The sequence below is a fragment of the Sceloporus occidentalis genome, unplaced genomic scaffold (assembly GCF_023333645.1).
Source record: "Sceloporus occidentalis isolate IW3139 unplaced genomic scaffold, rSceOcc1.0.p SCAF_80, whole genome shotgun sequence".
NCBI lineage: Eukaryota > Metazoa > Chordata > Lepidosauria > Squamata > Phrynosomatidae > Sceloporus > Sceloporus occidentalis.
In genome coordinates this window covers 2,453,098-2,467,428 of record NW_028317060.1, presented here as the reverse complement: position 1 = coordinate 2,467,428, position 14,331 = coordinate 2,453,098, and the positions used below count along the sequence as shown (strand labels likewise).

Genomic DNA, 14,331 nt, shown 5'->3' with positions numbered 1-14,331 from the left:
GGGCCTTTTTATTAAAGAAAGAAAAAAAAACAACAAACGAGTTCACCTTCAACCTAGAACAGAAAGAATAACGGGGGAAGCATGTTTAGTGTAAGCAGTATGTTATGTTATGGGCCTTAATTATGGATTATAATGTATCACTTTTCAGCTATAGAAATTGTTGTTTTTCTTAGCTCACTTTTGCTTCCAATAGATGGTACCCCTTTGTAAAAAAATAAATGGACATTGTGCATCTGCCTTACCCCAAACAATTTTCTTTTAAAGAATGGCACCAGAAATCACGGCTTTGTGTGATGCCAGCAGAGAGTATACAGGTGCTGTAGCGCAGATTCTCAGCTGTGGAGGCTGGGAAGTAACACTGTGCCCTACTGTGCAAAGACCCAATGACCTTTCAACAAGGGAAAGTAGCCTGACGTCAATAAATGCTGTATAAATGTGAGCACATCACAGTCTGATATATTCCATCACATGAACATATATTTTGGCAAATAGAACTATACGTTCCTCTTAAAACATGTCAAAATTATTTCTAAGGTCTCGTGGCATTGCAAGGAGTTATTCAGGTTTGACACAATTTTGAAGTAAATTTACTTTGAAGTAAAATAGTCTTTTATTTAAAAAAAAATTATATATCTGTAAAATAGTTATGCAAATTGAAAACAAAAGCAGCCTAGGTGATATCCTATATTATATATATAATATATATATATATATATATATGTATATATATACATATATATATAATTTATATCATATACTTCACACATACACAATGAGTCATGAGACAAAGGGAAATTATTTGCAGAAAAAAATAAAGGCGTTGTGTATACAAGCAAAGAAATACTTTGCAATGCTTTTTACGCTTTTAATTCAATATTTGTGTGCATGGAGCAACTTAAATTAATATTCCTTTTGCTATGATGCAATTTGCTACTGAAAACATTTTTCAAAAACACAGCTGTCTTTACACAAGCATAAAGTTAATATAGACTTTCATTAGTATGCAAATTATATTTATAAACATTTTACTTTCCTTATTAGTATGAACTGAGCACACATTTCACAATTGCCACCATGAAAAAAACACTATTACACCTAAAAACCTTAATTGCAAAAATAGTAGTGTATTTTTTTAACATTTTTGTTGTACATAGCACAACCTAGAAAATTAGTATAACAAAAAGATTGCCATTAAGGATCCTTAACGCGCACCATGGGGTAGGACATGCTAGTGATGGAGGACCATGAGTATATTTCTATGTTGAATTAAAGGTATTCATTGAAGAGTAGTGTCTATTTTGCATTCCCCCCGAATTTCTGTGTGTGCTGGTCCCAGGCCTTATTGTGAATTATTAACCCCTTACTAATTTTAGCCAGTGTAAGTACTCAAAGCGGCATGAACTGTGAAGGGTTAAAAGATTCCACTATTTCTGAAATCCCCACTCGCTGCTGTAGTATGTAGCATTTTAAATATAATGATCTATTTGTTCTTTACATATTCATATTGATACTATGCAGTAAATAATTGTAAAATCGACATCCATTTGGGAAAGAAGTCTTGACTTTTGTATTAAATCCCTCCATCCCTATTTTGGAGATATAAAAGGTGTATTCTGTACTCCAATGCTTCTCAGTCGGCCAACGGAGAGACCAATATGTGTACCAAACATCTCACAATAGGTTTACATTAGACTCATTCCAGGAAACTGTGTAGCAGTTGGCTAATTCATTACTAATTGCATTACTTTGTATTAACCACACAGATCACTGCAAAATAATTGTGTATTTGAGAACAAACTGGTACAAGTTTCACTTCTATAACTCTTATACTTGAGAAAGAACAAGTCATATTAATGTATATATGACAGCTGGCGTCATACCTGACATAGTAACATCTGCTCTGATCTATTTCTGATGGGGAGGACTGTGGCCAGAACATGGATCAACAGCGACACCTAATGGTCAGATATTGCTAGTTTTTTATTTCAGCTTTGAATGTACTTACACTGATATAAATATGTGAGATACCTTCCGGAAAGCATTAGAATAAGTCAAAACATTCATTAAGCAAAATCAGTTAAGATAAATCAAGACATATAATATACTTTCGAAAAGCATAGTATGTATATTGAAATGTATAGTATGTACTTAAATTAATTTATAAAATGTGGCCTTCAACTAGCTTTAGCAACAGCGTCCCTGAAGGTTTTGTTATTTATTATTATGTTTTATTATTTATTGATTTATATAGTCCTATCGTATTCTGCAGATTTGAATATAACCAGTACTGCGTTACATAACAACTTTAATTTACAGAGGCAAAAAAGTGAGAAGGGCCATCTTCAAATGTGTCTAACAATCTGGCATGACAACTCACAGCACCGCAGCCAAAGGCTATTGAAGATGAAGCAAAATTCTGGAGAAAAGACTAAATTTGGGACTTCCAAATTTTGGGACTTCCTTCTGCTACTACCCCTTGTTCTTCATTTTATATGAATGTTTAGTTTGTGTAAAAGTATTATTATTTGTCTGTGTGCTTGTCTGTATATTCTGCTTGTGAAATCATTAACACGTCTATAGATAACAAAAGGTATACTTAGTGAAGCTTTTCTGGCCTTGGCAGTTAATGGGCTTTACGCATCTAAGGTAATATTTGTAGTTCATATAAAATACCAATGGCGGGTGGATGGGGACACCACAAGGAGTTAGCTCACCTGGGGAGTCAGAAAACCTAGGGGCAGGCAACATTGCAGCTTCCCTTGGGCACAACATGAAGGCAGGTTTTTTATGACTAGGTATGGGAGTAGGCACACTTTCACAGACCTTGCACATAACGTCTTAAATTACACCATCTTAAAAAGAGAATGGTGTCTCTGCAGGCACAAATCTTTGTTCTCTTGCTTTCCTGCAGGAAACATGCCAGGAACATAGCCAAATTTAGACTGCTCATCCCAGAACCATGAAATGCTCCTTAGATTTTGATCTTATTTACTTCTTTACACCCCTATCTCTGCCCCTGACTATTCTTAAATATTCTCACTACTTAGACTTGCAACCTCAGCTGAGAGCTATTTCACCAACCTACCCATCATATTTATGCAGCTTTCAGAAACGTTCACATTTAAAACATACACTTTAATTATATGGATCAAAATTAGTACAATATGACAGCAGCCCCCCCCCCCCAACACACACACACACACACAAATTTAATGTGTCCAAAACCAAACTCATTTGTTAAATTACCTGGCCAAGACTGGTCATCTGGCACACCAAGTGAATGCCAGTGTACTATAGGGCTGCAGACTTATGATTGACTCATGCAGTATGCATACGCCAACTGGGTACATGTGGCTGTAAGTATAAAATTGTAATGTGTGGCTGCATGAATCTAGCCATCATCATTTTTGTTATAAATTATAATTCAGTGGTTTTTAGCTAATTAGTCATCCCCAGTCAAACCCTGAGCATAGCATTAAATGTATACATTATGACAGGGTTGTTATACTGGATGTCTGAAGGAGAACACTTGCATTTAGCATGCAACATGAAGAATTTTGACACGTGCAGCTTGGCTGCATGTAGAATTCATAAACTCACTTAACCACGTAGTTTATATATGTCTCTCAGGCTTGATATTTATATCAAATGCATTAATACAGGTGTAAATAACAATACTAAAATTAAGTAATATTATTATAGGTGGGCAATTAATCTTACCTTTAAAACATAATAATAAGTAGATGTAAATAATTAATATGCGCCCTGTAGGCAATCTATAGGTGATTTATTCTTAGACAACTAATAAACAGCATGTAACAACTTTACTAATAATGCCTGGATAAATCAGCAGCACAGAAGAACGCAGTATCGTTATCCACCGGTGGGTGGCTCTGCGACCCACTGTCTGCTGCGCAGGCGGTACAACGAATGAAAGTGTTCGTGTTCTACCCCTTCAACATAGTGCGAGTGATATCATTACTCCTCTCCCCTTGCGTGTGTTTGTCTGTTGTCATTAAAAATTATCTATACATTACCTTTGCTAGACTTGTTTACTTTTCAGTAAAATGCACACGGATAATGGATTTGACATTTAAATAGCAAGTTATGGTTTTATGTAATGTCTTAAAAAGGAAAGCCTGCATTTCCTAGGCAGCTTTTTAACTAGTAATCACATTTGACCACTATGTAGGCTTAAGTGTACTGCGCGGAGTGTCCATCAGGTGGCGTTGGTATGACTACGCATTCTCAGGGTTTCCCGAACGCCCCACCATTATGTCTCCCAGGTGGCTCGCCGTGATCGTATAGTGGTTAGTACTCTGCGTTGTGGCCGCAGCAACCTCGGTTCGAATCCGAGTCACGGCAGGAGTGAAAGTCTCCTCTCACGGCAGTATGGGAGCAGCTTTTGCTTACCTCGTCTTTTACTATTTTATATTATTGTATATATTATTATAATTTTTTTAAAATATTGGATTATTATATAAATATTTAATAACCCTCATAATTTTCCTTTTTAATTTTACCATAACACAATAGTATATAATAGTAATAGTAGAAGGGTTTATGACCCTATTGACCTCCCTTTTCTACTGACTTGATATATACACATATATATATATATATATATATATATATATATATATCTAGATATACATACGTATATACACACATACAACTAGTTGATGACATCATAATTTTTAGTTAGACGCTTCCCAATTTTCTTTCTCCATCCATATGGTCATAAACCATATATTAAGGTGCTAATATACATAATTAACGAATTACAACAATACGTAAAAATAAACCCCTTCGCTGTGAGAGGAGACTTTCACTCCTGCCGTGACTCGGATTCGAACCGAGGTTGCTGCGGCCACAACGCAGAGTACTAACCACTATACGATCACGGCGAGCCACCGGGGAACCGTGAGGCCGGGCCATCTTTTATCAACTTGTCTCAGCTGTTTCGTGAGTTTTGTGTTTTAACCATAGCCATAATTAATTATGGTAATGATGAAATAGACCCGTTAATCCATTCAGGAGAAGCGTGGGAACGCCCGTGACATTAAAATCAGCCTTGCAGATTCAGCTGGTGCACAGGAGCAGATGCTCAGTACAATTACAGTCACCATATGACCCAAACAAGTAAAGTGTACCAGTATCACAGCACACACACAGTCCATTCAGGGCATATGCTGACAACAAAGCAGTAGCCAGAATGTCACTCTGCCAAGTGCAATGCAAGCCCTCACTGCAGATCTGCTGTTCCCATTATAGATACAGGGTGTGAGGGAGGGCTGAGGAGCAGGGATGTGCCTCTCCTCTTCTTCTCAGACTTATCTGCCAGCACTCACTCTCAGCATGCACATGAGTGCAATGTGCTTGTATTATACCTCTCAAACCTTTAATCCCACGGAAATCGGTGAATCTGCTCCCTCTGGCACACAGGCAGACAATCATCAGTACCCCAGCTGCTTTGGACTACAATTCCCATGATAACCACCCAGTTTCCCTATGCTTGGGAAATTTGGAAGTCAGGTCCACTGCAGGGTCTGTGGGAAGAATTATTTGGTGGCCTGCATTGAGATGTTTAAATGGATCATTGCATGACACCCAAATATAGCTTTTTTTAGGTTTTAACAAAAGTGAGTGAAATACACTCAAACTGCAACTTTTTAGGACTGAGATGGTTAATCAGTGCAAGAAGCTTCTCTTTGCTGATCACGATTCTTCTTTTGAATTTTTTTTTCGTGCACCCACACAAATTACATATTATTTTCTTCAAGGACAGCTTTCTTTTCATACCATTTTTAGATGTACAGTTAACATTTCATATGAATAATGCATTAAAACAATGAACATTTTTTAAAACAAAACACATTTTTCTGACACTGTACTATTAAAATGGTCCCCAAACAAGTTCAGTTGACCGAAATACCACAAAATATATGCATGTAAGTGTATGTTTAGCAGCCCATTTTTGGAAATCGACAGGGCACACTACATGACGAGCACATTTCACTGCGCACACAGAATAGGGCAACGTAAGTACACAGAAAATAAAGAGTTAAATGATAGAGCACTAGATAAACACAGTTTAGATCTTACAATGTGAGTGTAGGTTTTTTTTTATTATTTGTGTTTTTGTGTGTAAATTATATTGATTGTATTTGCAGGTGGGGGTCGTGGCTGGCGGTGCTATAATGTATGATCCCCTGCATAAAATCTAACTATAGCTCGTCAGGTAACCTGTTTTTATACTTTTTACATAATTTTTTTTGTATCATAGGCTCACTTTATATGATATATATAATATCATATAATAATATGGGAGGGTTAATATTGATCCAATTTACCAATGGATTACTTTCCATGCTGTCATGATAGGTTTTTGGGCCTCTCTTTTAAAGACGGCATGGAACGTCATAAAGGTTTTAAGGGGTTAAATGCTACTGATATTAAGTGATTAGCTTACATGGTTATGCTTAAACTCAGTATTTTATGAATGAATCATAATATGTAGTAATAAACCTCTTTCATTCCCTAATGTTGATTATTCATTCCTTAGCCACATTGTATGTAATGTCAATGGGATGCTTTGAAATAGCCTTGTGCTCTCCTTGAGGTTTATTCACGAAAGGAAGAGCTGCCAGGTGACTGTGGTTTTAACCGTCTCACTTAACAATTCATTATGATGAACCAACACTGGCAGGTTTCTCTAGGAAGGACAGGTGAGCTGACCCTGCATTACGTGTAATTCAACAGGCAAAGAGACTTTGGAAAATTGTCATTGATTAATCTATACATTGAATGGTAGTGAATGGTAAAATCTACTTGGGCCAATCAAATTCCCAACTGTGTTCAGATGAACGTGATGAATTTATATCAATAACCCTGCCCTCATTCCAACAAATGAGAGTTTAGATTAATATTACAATATTCTTGGACCAGATTATACATGCTGACATTCCAAAACAAATTACAACAAGTAACTGTTGACATAACTTACATGACAGGTAGTAGATCTCCTAGTGGTTTGTCAAAATACCTCTTCTAATATTAGAGCTGAGACTGGGGTTAACTTAACCATATTATCTACTTTAACCGCTTTACTGTAAAGATTGATTGGCCAACTTTACCCTTTTTTCCGTCAATGTGAAATATGTAGTACTATGCAAGTACTTGTCCTGTTAATAGATATGCCTTCCGTGTATCACGGAAGTGCCATATTATCATCTCTCTTCCTTCTCTTATCTCTGTGGAGCAGAGGAATCTGTGGACCTTTTGTGGCTTTGGAACTATAAACCCTATCATTCATACTATCGCCATCCAGTTGGCTGAAAGTAATATAAATTGCACCTTTGTTGCTGATTTACATCAGAGTATAAACTGTTACCAAACAGACATTATCTGGTTCATCTTCCTTCTAAAGCTTCCACTAAAGGGACATTTAACCTCTTTTTATTCCTTTTTATTTCTGCGCTTTAAAAACAGTGTAAAAAAACTCTGACCCTGAAATTTAAATGGTATAACTTGTCTTTTAATGATATCAAGTAAGCTTTAGCTAACCAGTACTAGATAGAGGATTTATTTGAATCACAATATGACGTTAACTCTAATTCCTCCCTGATACATAAGTGCTTACTGTTTAATAGGTTTTTAGCTTAAGATCCAATCATCCACTCTTGAATTAAGATGCTTGAATGAAGCCAACTCATTTGGAACTAAGCACTTTAATGTCAACAGAGACATATGGTATTGCCACAGCCTTCCAATGAATTTCTAGTAAGCCATCAACTTCACCAGCCATAATAAGACACTTGCGGTATTAGAGCACTGTGTTTTGCAACACTGTAATTGAAAATAAGATCTTGCTTAAGAAGCCACATTAAACTAAACACTGGATAAACTGGACACATGTTTTGCTTACAGGGGACATCTGATATTTTGCTTTTTGTTTCCGCTAGCTTGGTGTAATTAAAGCAGCGCACAACTTTATAAAGAGACGATAGAATTATAAGTGTTAGTATGATGCTGCCACCAACATACTTCTTGTAGGGAAGGTATGTTTTGAAGCATGGATAGTGTATAAGCTCTATCCAGTGGCGGAACTACCGGGGTTGCAGGTATCGCGAATGCGACCGGGCCCTGGAATTCTGCCAGTCAGGGGGCCCAAGGGCTGCCGAGCGGTGGTTTCCAGCAACCGCTCGGTACCCTTCTGTCTCCTCTGCCGCCACCTGCCTCAGCGCTGCTCCGACTGCAGCGGTGGGAGCATGAGGTGTCTGTCTCGGGTGCCGGCGCTTCACGCTGAGCAGTGAAGCCGTGCACACCACAGTAGAGCAGGGAGACAGAGGCCTCGTGCCCCCACCACAGGACTGCACGGTAAGTGACCTACAAAGGGGGGTAGAGAGAGGGTAGATTGTGAGAAGGGGGTGGGTAGGGAGAAGGTAGATTGTGAGAGGGGGGGTAGGGAGAGGGTAGATTGTGAGGGGGGGTAGGGAGAGGATAGATTATGAGAAGGGGGGTAGGGAGAGGGTAGATTGTGAGAAGGGGGGTAGGAAGAGGGGTTAATTGTGAGAAGGGGTAGATTGGGTTGGGGTGGGGGGGGCCCTTAACAGATTCTCGCACCGGGGCCCTGAGACTTCTAGTTACGCCCCTGGCTCTATCTTAACCCCTACCTTTTTATCAGAGATCTGTACATGGAGCATTGACCCAATATGGCTGTCTACTCCCACAACAACATACACCTGACAAACAAAGTTATCAGCATGCTTCACATCTGGGAGCACGCAAGAAAATGTATCTTAATTCATTCATAGTGATGCAACATTTGCCCCTCCCCAGGAAGTTCAAAAGTGGGTGTACCAAGGCTATAAAAATTATGCTTGTATAAATGATTACCTATATTTTATTTCTTTAGCATATTTATGGAACATAAGTCCTTGTTTGTATGCATACCCTGTTATATGTTGAGTTCTGTCACCTACCAGGGCTGTGATGAGATGCAGAATTTGCCTTAAACTAGGTATATATGAATCCTTTAACATGCTCTGAAAGTATATATATGTAAAGTATAAGCTTTTTATAAGATTGTCACCTAAACCTAGCTATAGAAGGACTACTAAATTTGGTCCAGCTACCCTCAGAAATAAAGTATGTCCAAACCCCTGGCACTCAAAGGGTTACCATCTAATCATGGGTCCTAAGTTTCAGTTTTTGTCTCTGTACTTGTCAGCATGTAGAAAGGTGTCTGAATGCATTTTATAAAGACACTGTTGACTCTAGAAAAGCTGCCTATTGTATGGTGAAGAGTGCAGGTAGCATTGAGAATGGATGGTTGAAAATTCTGTGACTATGAAATGATCTAACATATGTAACACTTTGTAATGTATGGGTTCGACTCAATGGTCTTGCATCTTTTTTTCCAGCCTTACCACTTGTTGTTTCACTGTAATCATTTTAAACTCGGGTTTATGTATTACCTACGTCTCTGTATTTAATTAAATTACATCTACAATGTCAATATCAGTGTTTATTTAATTCACGTAAATATAATGCACCTGAAAAATGTGTCTAGCTTGGTACAGTTATAATGTACAATCAAATGGTTAGTGCTACACATGACTGTGAAATCATAATCAAGAGCAAGTGAGTAGTTCAATAATATCTGGGGAGTTACACTTTGGCTTTATTTGTGTAGCCTTGTGCACTGTGACTTTGATAGCTATCTGTCGTTGAATCGTTGAATCTTATATATCTGGGAATACTAAATGAAAAAGTGTATGTATCTTGTACCTTTCAGAAATAGCAGAACTAAGCTGCAGAGGATAACATGTTTAATATTTTGTGGGCCCTGACCCAAATTTTAACTGATATAGTGGAGCATTCAAATTATTGGTTTAACAGGAAGCAATATATAAATCTGGACCTCTGGCTCTGCTGTATAAGTAAATCATGTCACCACAACACAGTCGTCTCATGTCATGGACTGACAAGGTGGCCAAGATAGACTACTAACTCAGTAACTGGTCACGTGAGTGTTGTGTATTCGTAATTATTCAAATATAATATTATTTTATTACAAACAATATAACAAATAACAAATACTGTTCCTGTGTTTGAAATAGCACTATGATGTATGCCATTAAATAATATTCAGACTATAGCCATATATAACAATATAGTCCAATCATTACTCAGTTTTTAAGGAAAAGGCTAAAAGTGGATTCTAATGCTTCTTGGTGCACTTCTGATCCCCTTGAAGACTGTACTGGTGACATTGATGGCTAATGATGTCTGTAATTACAAGGTATTCATGAGGTGTTTGTTACCATATCATTGGCTTGTTATTGGCAACATGTGTTTATTTGTTACATGATATAATCACACATTAATAAGTACTGATTTTACACATCAACAATGATATAATAGATGAACATTTAGAGTCAAAACCGTCTACATAAATGGTGGTGATGAGTCCACATCATGGGTCCCCGTTTGTTTCTTGTTACACCAGTAATGAAATGCTCAACTTTTTACTTCCAACAATGGACATCTGCATTTTATAGTATTGGTCCAGTTCTTTTGGTTACAGATGTATCCTGAGCTTGGATTTTTATTACTGTATCCTGTCATAAGCCTTAATTTTCTCTGTAATAACCTCATTTAGCCAGCTTATTTGTTATATCATACATCACTAAAAAGAATCCAGTTCCCTTATGGGATGCACTAGAAAGGTTTAGGCCTTTGGGGATGGAGACTGTATTGGAATTGAAAATGTAATATAAGAATTAACTAGTTAAAAGTTGGCCGCGCTGTACTTAATGGCATAACATGAGTTAATGTTTCCCAAATGTATATTTCAAGTTTTCCCATAATACTAATTTAAAGAATTTTCCAGGCGAATGAGTCTAACTTTTGGCAAATGTGTCTCCCCTATCTATACAGGAATTTCAGATTGTTGAAATTCTGTATTAAAAGAATAGTAACCTTAGTATCCATAACGTGGCATGTTAAAAGATAACTGGCAAAACAATGATTGTTTGTTTTTATTTAAAGATCTATGTTTAGGAAAACCATTAAACAGAGTAATCATATAAAAAATGTAATCTATCCATTGAATTGAAAATATAACACAAATGGTGTTCCCACATATACTTAATGCCCTTGTAGATTTGTTATAAAATATATAATCCAAATGTCAAACTAAATACTGCAACAATAACATCTAGTAAATAAATTCACTTCACCTTAGAGATGTCACTATCTTGGCACCATATGCGAATCAGCTTTTGTGTTGGGTGTGATGAATGTGAACATTCAATCAACATGACCCCACTGGCCAAGTACAAATACTAATTTCACATCAATTTCGCTGTGATACACTGCACAGTACATGTACCTGGACAGTTTTGTCCTAGGGCAGGGGTGTCCAAGTTTTTTCTGCAGTGGGCCACTTCATCAGAATTGTATACATGCAAGGGCCGCGCTCATTTTTTGCTGAGAGAAAATATGGCCTTTAATAAGATATGCAGATTAAAATAAAGTAAATGACACAAAACCTTTACTTTTTCTCTCACTGATTTCTGGGCCTAGAAAGTTTTGTGACTACAAATTCAGGATTCTAAAAATGAAATAGATCTACTTATTCTAGGGATGCACCAAAATGAAAATTCTGGACCAAAACCGAAATTCAGGGTTCACTTAGCCAAAACCGAAAATTACCCCCCCACACCTTTAAAAATAATAAAAAATTGCTGTTAGCAATCACACTCCTATCATGCCAAGTCAGCCAGTACATGCTGAAACCTGGCTAGCTGCCAACCTTGTGTATTGCCACAGTATGGGGTCTGCACATCACTTACAGCCACCCTGCACCATGCCCTCCCACTTACACATCCATGCTATCACACACACACACTCATTCATTCATATACTCATTCATTCAGATTCATTCCCTCAATCACGCATACTCATTCAAACACCCTCCCCCACCCCCTTACCTGCACTGCAGCTTTCTCGACGGCGCTCACAGACTTCAGCAGGGGGCGCGGCCTCCCTCTGCGTTCTTTTGTACTGCACAGAGGAAGCAGGACTGGAGCAGAGTCATGTGATGTCACGTACATTCACGTGACTCTGCTGGGTTCCGCTTCCTCTGTGCAGTACAAAAGACCCTCCCACAGGTAAGCAGCAGGGCTCTTGTGATTCCAGTTGCCCCGGCTGTTGATCTTATGCGGGCCGCATGAAAATATTTTACCAGGGAAAGCTTCCCCACATATCTAAAAAGAAATATATAAAGAATATTGATGCGTAATGCTTTAACTTTGATTTGTAAATATACGTTTTGCTCAATATACAGAACATACAGTTGTCATCAAAAGTTCGCATATCCTTGCAGAATTGGTAATATATGTACCATTTTTCAAGAAAACATGAATGAGCAGGCAAAACACATTTATTTTATTTCTTATGGGCTTCGTATTCAACTGTAGGTTATAACAGAATGGCACAATCATAAAACAAAACACGGCAACAAACAAAAAATGAAATCACCCCTGTTCAAAAATCTGGAAACCCTTAGTTCTTAATACTGTGTATTGCCCCCTTTAGCATAAATGACAGTGTGCAGTCTTTTGTAATGGGTGTCTATAAGGGTGGCTCAATGATATTAAGGTCAGTAGACTGTGATGGCTTAGGGACATCGTTGTGCTGGGAAGTCCAAGAGCATCCCATGCGCAGCTTTCATACTGAAGAATAAGCCACCACCATGCTTCCCAGTGGGGATGGTATTGTTTTCATTATAGGCCTTGTTGACCATAGTTCTTATGGTTGTGACCATAAAGCTCTATTTTGGTCTCGTGACTCCAAAATACAGTGTGCCAGAAGCTGTGAGGTGTGTCAAGGTGTCGGGCATATTGTAACCGGGCTTTTTTGTGGCATTGGCGCAGTAAAGGTTTCTTTCTGGCAACTCGACCATGCAGCTCATTTGTGTATCGTCATATTGTGCTCCTTGAAACAACCACACCATCTTTTTCCAGAGCAGCCTGTATTTCTCCTGAGGTTACCTATGGGTTTTTCTTTGTATCCCGAACAACTTTGTGTGGGAAATTAACCTTTAATTACCATTTTACCCAGTGTGTCACCTTGTGTGTCTGTGACAAGACTAAACATTCAAGGGTTTGTTAACCCTTGGATCAGGGTCATTTGGGCGATATCTGTTATCATTACGATTTAAAAAGAAGCCAGTTTACTTTGAAAGTTGCCTTTTTCCAAACGCCCCAACACAAGTGTCCCAGTTTGGACACCTGAAATGTTGGTGGGGGTATGTACAGAAGCATGCGTGGGGCACCAAAGGATTTTTTTAGTGGGTGAGATATGAAAAGGGTATGTTTCTGGCTATTTTGTATAAAACAGTACATCCAGATAAGGTTTATTTCTTATTTATATCTGGGCACCTCTATTACTAAACTCCACTGTTACAGTGGGGAAAACTTGTATGTATTACCATAAAACTTTTCTTTGCTGCTGAAAAATGGATACTAATAACCCTATGTCAATCCTTAAAGGCTTATTATTATTATTATTATATTTTGTATGCATGGTAGCCGAATCCACAACCCTTATCTCTATCACATCAAGTATGGCTGCTGAGTGGATTCTTTTGGATTAGAGTTTACAGTGTCCTCTTCTCCCTCTTGTGGTTTTTAATATTAAAAAAGAAGATTTTTCTTTGATAGTGTCAGGGTACCAGTGAATCAGGACGGAGGCAAAAAGGTACTGGTCAAAATGTTTATTAAAATAAAATAATAACAAGAATCCAAAACATAAGACAAGCGGGTGGTCGTAGAACAAGCCAAGGTCAGGAGCCAGAACGGGTAGTCACACGAGCCAAGGTCAGGAGTCCAGAAATCCACGTAGTCCAAAAGCAGTCAGGAGTCAGCACCTGAATGGGAGTCAGGCAGGCTGGGTCATACACAAGAATCAAACGCACTCACACTCACAGGTCCGGAACCATGAAAGGGCAACCAGCAACTGAACTAGCTGGTTAATATAGTCACAGCCTGCAGGAAGAGGAGGGGTTAACTTGGACACACAAGTTGTTGGAGGAAGGGGGTGCAGCCTAACAAACAGAGAGCCATGAGGAGGAAAGCCAGTACAGGTAGGCCGAAAACCTGACAGTCCCCCTCCCCTAACGCGAGGAGGGACCAGGTTTAGAGGAGAAGTGCGTATGAAAGGCTCGTACCAGTCTAGGGGCATGAACATCCTGGGCAGGCACCCAAGATCGTTCCTCAGGTCAGTATCCTTTCCAATGAACTAAATACTGCAGGCGGAAGC

General features: G+C 38.3%; 1 protein-coding gene and 2 non-coding genes across 6 annotated transcripts in view; 1 reads left to right on the top strand and 2 right to left on the bottom strand.

The window, feature by feature from the left end:
• The window catches only part of LOC149285340 (nuclear factor 1 B-type-like), a 209,334-nt gene that overhangs the window by 165,383 nt on the left and 29,620 nt on the right, over window positions 1-14,331 (bottom strand). The window lies entirely within an intron of this gene.
• Window positions 4,294-4,365, top strand: TRNAH-GUG (transfer RNA histidin (anticodon GUG)). The gene has a single exon. It is a non-coding gene; the product is annotated as a tRNA-His (tRNA).
• TRNAH-GUG (transfer RNA histidin (anticodon GUG)) lies at window positions 4,836-4,907 on the bottom strand. The gene has a single exon. It is a non-coding gene; the product is annotated as a tRNA-His (tRNA).